This window comes from Pinus tabuliformis, chromosome 2_2 (assembly GCF_031772625.1).
Source record: "Pinus tabuliformis cultivar Carrire ecotype Pingquan chromosome 2_2, CPIR1, whole genome shotgun sequence".
Taxonomy (NCBI): Eukaryota; Viridiplantae; Streptophyta; class Pinopsida; order Pinales; family Pinaceae; genus Pinus; species Pinus tabuliformis.
In genome coordinates this window covers 860,823,665-860,830,455 of record NC_142300.1, presented here as the reverse complement: position 1 = coordinate 860,830,455, position 6,791 = coordinate 860,823,665, and positions in this window count along the sequence as shown.

Here is a 6,791-nt window from a genome sequence, read left to right as displayed (position 1 = left end):
TCCTTGGACAAGTCGGACCAGCCCCTTAAGTGGTACCTATTTTACCCTCCTAGACAGGTATATATAAGAGATAAGTTCAACCTCTTTGGAGCACATTCACTCATCATCATAAGAAGCATTTTTGAACCAACCGAAGAAGAGAAGAAGTCGAGCCAAAGGAGAGAGAAAGCAAGTCAAGAACAAGAAGAATATTCCCCTCATTGACCGAATCTTTGAATTTTATAGCTTAAATGTGTGCAAGATTGTCTCTCTATGAAAAGGCTGAAATTTTCTAAGGTAACCACGGGCCAAAATTCGGTCCCAAATGAAAAATTGAATGTCTAAAGTTTGACCAGATTTGAAGTAGTTTGACCAAGCATTGACTTTGACTTTGGAGGTGACTTGGAGGAGGGTTTGACTTGGTATCTTGGTGGCATTTTGGTCTTGGTCGTGGCTTGGATATTTTTCATTTTGATATGATTCTATAAGGAAAGGATTGTTTGGTTTTCCCCTTTGGGTTTTGCCTTGTTTACTAGCCTAATTTCTGGTATCTCATGTCTCATTGTGATCTCTATTTTTTCTTGACTAATTGAACAAACATATAATTTCTTGATGAAGAATAAATAAGAAGTAATAAGAAGACATCTAATATTCACAAGTAATTATCAATAAGAGGAATTAAGTGTCTATACTACATTGCACTTCGTTTGTAAATATGGGGCACATAGGTCACTTCGACTATACCCCTCCAAGTTCTAAGAGTGTTTCCTTTGATCGGAATAATCTTATTTATCCCTTATCTTCCTTCTTATTCACCTTTTCAAAAAAATATTGGATTTTTATCCACAAATTTCCATCAATATATAGTGGATAAAGGATCCTCTATGAGTATTTTATCCTCGTCATCTTAGAAAGATTTGGGTTCTCCACAGCTCTTGATAGTTGCTAGTCAATTGTTGGCCTATGATACAAGGCCCAGTGAGTCTATGGGTATTCTTCCTCAGTTTCCCATCACATTATGTGGGAAGATTGTATTAGTTGATTTTGCAGTGATTGATGGCCCTTTAGAATTCAATATGCTCCTTGGGCATGATTATTTTGTTGGGTATGTGTTATATTCTTTGCACAACTAGCTCCAAGTGATGTTACGTTGCACCAGGCACATTGGGGGGGTCGAAGCCCCCCTTCAAAGGGGTTTGTGGGGGGGTGTTAACCCCCTATTGTAATCTAGTGAAAATCCTACATTGTTACCAGTAGACAAACATCAAGTAATTATACAGCAAGCACAAATAAAGGTATGAGAAAACATAGATAACTATCACTTTTTCTATTTGTCATTGAACACTCTCAAAAGCACATTAGAAGTGAATTGACAATCTTAAATCAGTCAATAACTCACTCCACATTAAGAGCATTTTATTGAAACACGTGTCTTATTTTTTTATATCTAATTGACATTTATTTAATTCTCTTTGTTTCATTGAGTAATTTTTACTTGCTCCATTGATCATTGCTATAAGCTAGTCTCATTATAATTTTGTGCTCAAAGTGCTTATCGTAGTCTTGATCATAAGAGGATTGATACATTGATAAATATTAAGAAATTTCACTCTTTGAGGCATCTTATTCTAATTGTATGTCATTGAAACATTGTATTAATGTTCATATCTAATTTTCATTTTAAATCTAGATATATATTTTCATTTCTAAAATTTACCTCCAAGCATAAGCTTGGTTGATCGAAATTTTAGGACAACCTTCCCGAACTTTCATTCAATTTGATAAATCATAATTTGGAGAAAAAGTTAAAACATGTGATCTTGTAGTTCTCTTGTGGCCAAACCCTTGTAGGAATGAAGGCACGTGGGTTGTCTTAGAGTCTAGGAAGGTATAGTTAATGCAGGGCTAGTGTCTCCTCATCCTAGCCTTCTTGCAATTCACCTAAGTCTTTACTAATTTTTGATAAATTGAGGGAAATTCTCACCATATATTAGGCATATAATTAAACTTTACCAAGATCACTTTGCCTCACAGACTCACATAACATATCTCATCTTGCATTTATTCATTATACAAGTTGAATTGTGAGCATTTCATTTTATTTGCAATCATTACATTGTATTATTGTTGTACTTGTCATTTGAATTTTATGCTTATTGTCCTTTGATATTGTTCTGTCTTATTGGAGCATCTATTTTAAAACTACAAGTTTTATCCATCTTGCGATTCTTTCTATCCCTCATATCTAAATTACGTACTTGATGTCTTGTACTAACGTTTGTCTTGCAACATTGCCTATATTGTAACTTGAAGAATCATTTCCTTATTTTGCAATTATTGTAACTTTATTTGATCATTGTTTAAAAGGAACCAATCTCTCGTCTTTTATCTTATTGGATGCCATATTGATTTAATCGAATACATCCCATTAATATTTGTTCGTTAATATTCATACTTGTTGATTAATATTTAATTCAAGTTATAATTTCCTTTCCCATTATCTCCTAGAACGTGTTGTCTTCAATAGGTTTTCCTTTTAGATTCATATTTAGGGACTACCCCCATAGATTACCTAGGAGAAATATTAAACGGAGAGAATTGGGAATAGGTGACAACCCCTTCTCTAAGTGTTGTGCCTTGAAGACTATGTCTTGTGGGGTTGAGGAATTTTCCCACATTTAGATTTACATCTTAAGTGACAACATGACCATTGAAGAATATGTTAAGGCAATGATGCATGATCAAGAATTTCTTATGTTCTTATGGAGTGAAGTGTCTATGATAGTTGTGTTAGGATATTCCGACACATAGGAAATAGTTAAGTACAACTTGGTCTAGTATAGAGTTAGGTATAGAGTTAGGTAAAGTGTGTTTCTTTACTATGTACATTTTGTAACTTACAATCCGACGGTCACGATATGTAGTGATCCGATGGTTCATTCTCTCCTCGGTATTACCGACACTTGATCCATGGCTTAACACCCGATTGGTCCATGATCTCTATTTAAAGAGCATGGAGGGTCATTTGTAGGTTAACTGTTCATGAGAGAAGCTTATGTAAATTTTCATTCTTTTATTAATAAATTGCCTGAAGTGGCCGCGTTGGCTCAGGCCGTGGACTGTTTCCCTCTTTGAGGGTTTTAACCACGTCAAAAGTACTGGTGTATTGATCTGCGATCTGTTTGTGAGCGGTGTCCTTTGGTGCTCTGTTTTAGGAACTTACCTTGTAAATTCCTACATGGTACCAGAGCTATTTGAGGGCCGCGTCCGTTGGTGATCCAAATCTGAAGCCGATAGAACTACATCCGACTACCATTTCCTAGATCTACTATTTCTTACTGCTTTCGGGCCGAGAGGACTGCTCTGTTGTGTTGGGAGCATCTGTTCCAGTGAGGAACCCCTTTCGTTTCACGCGAAAAGGTTTCCGGTAGCCCTAGCTGCGCCATTTTTAAGATCTGGAGGTATACAGTGTTTATTTGCAGTTTACAGTTATTTTCTCTCTGTTTATTTCGGTTTTCGGTTTATTTAGCTTTTTTTATTACCGGATCTATACCTTTCATTTTTGCGTATGCTCTTTGCCCTGCGACTCTGTGCAATCTGGGCAAATCAGAAAAAGAAAGGAAGGGTTTTTCTCATGATTATGCTCTTTTCCGCTGCGCCTTAGTATGATCTCGGAAAATCAGAAACATTGAGGAAAATATTTAGTTTCCGACTAAAGCTAACTTCGAGCCGCAAGGTTCATTTTTTGAAAATATTTAGTTTCCGGTTGAAGCTAACTTCGAGCCACAAGGTTCGTTTTTTTTGTATGTCCGTGTTGGGTTTTGTGTTTTTTTGTTTTGTAGGGAAAAAGAGCTTTCTCAAAGCAAGCACGCAACCCAAAGCATCAGCCCCCCCGCCCCCGCTCTCTCTCTCTCTCTCTCTCTCTCAGTTTTTTTTAAAAATGGAAATTCCATGCCAAGTTATTCTTGACGGCACCAACTACTTCCAATGGTGGTCCTACATTGTGGATTTACTTAGAAGTAAAGGTATTTACAGAATAGCCACAGGCCAAGAGACCAAACCGAAAGATGAAGACAAGGCGGCTAAATGGGAAAATAGGCAAGACCAAGCACGTGGGTTGATAGGGATGTCTATTTCTCTAGATCTTAGATTCCATATTGCAGAACTTGATACTCCTGATGAAGCAATGAAACAGATTACTAAAGTCTTTGGAATTAAAAATGAACTTAAAGCCCATCAACTTGAAAATGAATTGCTTACATTGGACCCCAATAATTTTTCTTGCATTGAAGATTTTTTGTCCAAGTTCAAGACCCTTAGACTTCTCTTGGAAGGTGTTAAGGTTAAGAAAGAAGACAGTAGCCTTATCTACTCCATTCTTACTAAGTTGGGACCAGCCTATTCTGTTTGTTTCCACCTTCCATTCTACAAGAGAAGCCTTCATTTCTCAAGGACAAGCCTACAAGTTCCCTTCCTTTGATTCCTTTTGTGATTCTTTAATAAGAGAACAAGAAAAACTCTTACACCTTGGTCTTCTTCATCTTGGAAACTCTTCTAAGAAAGCGTTAGCTGCCCAGCAGCAACCAAATTCAAAGAATCCTAAGAAGTCTTATCCTAAAAGGAATGGTCCTAAACCAAACAAGGGTCCTAAGCAATTTCTGCCTCAAAATGAAAAATCATTTCAACAAAATGATAAGACAAATAAAAACAAATGGAAGAAGACTGATAGACATTGCAACTTTTGTAATCGAGATGGCCACTTAGAATCCAAATGCTTTAAGAAGATGGAAGCCTTGGAAGCAGCAATGAAGAAGCATAACATCCATTTGGAGCAATCTTCAACTTCAACTTCATCTTCAGGAATGACACTTTCTGCATGTGGTTGTCAAGCATCTCGGTCTAGATATGCACTAAATGTATCTTCTTCTTCTCATTCTCATGAGTGGCTCATTGATTCTGGAGCTTCTTATCACATGGCCAAAAACAAAGCCATGTTTTCTTCTTTAAATGATTGTAACACCAAAAATATATATGTTGGTGATGATATATCTCTTAGTGTTGTAGGGACTGTAACTGTTTATCTAGACAATGGTCAATTTAATGATGTATTATGTGTTCCAACCTTATCCTGCAACCTTCTATCTGTATATCAGATAACCCATTCAGGTGAAGGTAAAATCGTTGAATTTTCACCTCACGATGTTGTAATTAAGGACCTAAGAGATCCTAGACAGATTTTAGCTACTGGAATTGCTGATGATTCTACAAGGTTGTATAAGTTTCACAACTTTGGGTCATCAAATCTTCCCTCAGTATTTGTTGCTCATAATGATGAAGTGAACAAACTTTGGCATGAGTGATTTGGTCACTTAAACTATCGCTCTCTTCAGAATCTATGTAAAGAAAATATGGTGACAGGTCTTCCAATGGTATCTTGTAGAGATGGTGTTTGTTTCGGATGTGTACTCGGAAAACATCAGCGGGATAATTTTGAAAAACGTGCCTCTTGGCACGCCTCAGCCCCTTTACAGCTCGTGCATAGTGATTTATGTGGTCCACTTCCAGTTGCTTCATTTTCTGGCTACAAGTATTTCTTAACTTTCATTGATGATTTCTCCATACGCACTTGGGTATACTTCTTAAAACTCAAGAGTGAAGTATTTAACATGTTCTGGGCCTTTAAGGCCTTTGTTGAAAAACAATCTGGACATCAAATTCTTAAGCTAAGATCTGATAATGGCAGAGAATATGTTAAAAACACATTCATCAACTTTTGCACTGAGAATGGAATTCAAATGCAACATACTGTTCCATATACTCCACAACAAAATGGTGTAGCTGAAAGGAAGAATCGCAGCTTAAAGGAAATGGCTAATTGTATGCTTCAATCTAAAGGACTTAGTCTTAATTATTGGGTAGAAGCAATTAACTGTGCAAATTACATAATAAATCGCACTCCTACTAAGGTTTTAAAGAATATCACTCCAGAAGAAGCATGGAGCTCAATCAAACCAGATGTAAGTCACTTTCGTGTTTTTGGAAGTGAAGCATGGGCCCATATTCCAGATGAGAAACATAAAGCTTTAGAACCTAGGAGTGAAAAATGTATTTTTGTTGGATATTCTGAAGATGTCGAAGGATATAGACTTATTCCACTTAAGTCCAAAAATGTTATCATTAGAAGAGATGTAAAGTTTGCTGAAAATATATCGGCCTGCGAGCCTAGTTCGATGGATGTGCCACCTCTCCCTATCTCTTCTACTTTTGAAAATATTTCTTCTTCAGATGATGAAAGCGAGGATGAAAATCCTCCCCCACCTTCTCAGGATCCTCCTTCAGCTCCTCAGCTTCCAAAATGGGTCCGTGCTACTCGGCATGCAGCAGGTGATCTTGCCGGTGATCCTACAGATCAGCGACGTACACATTCTCAGTTCGAGAGAGCCTCTTCTTTACTGGCTCAAGCTTCAGTGAATTATGATCCTAACACCTTTGCAGAAGCTTCAGGCCATCTAGATTGGGAAGTAGCTATGAATGAAGAATATCATTCATTATTGGCAAATGATACATGGGATCTTGTTCCTCTACCAAAGGGACGAAAACTTGTTAGATGCAAATGGGTTTACAGAACCAAGTATGGACCAGATGGGAAAGTTGATAAACATAAAGCTCGTCTTGTTGCTAAGGGTTTTTCACAAGTTGAAGGCATTGGCTATACTGAAACCTTCTCCCCTGTTGCCAAAATGAACTCTATCCGCCTTGTTCTTTCCCTTGCTGCCTCTTTCAAATGGGAAGTCCATCAGATGGATGTTAAA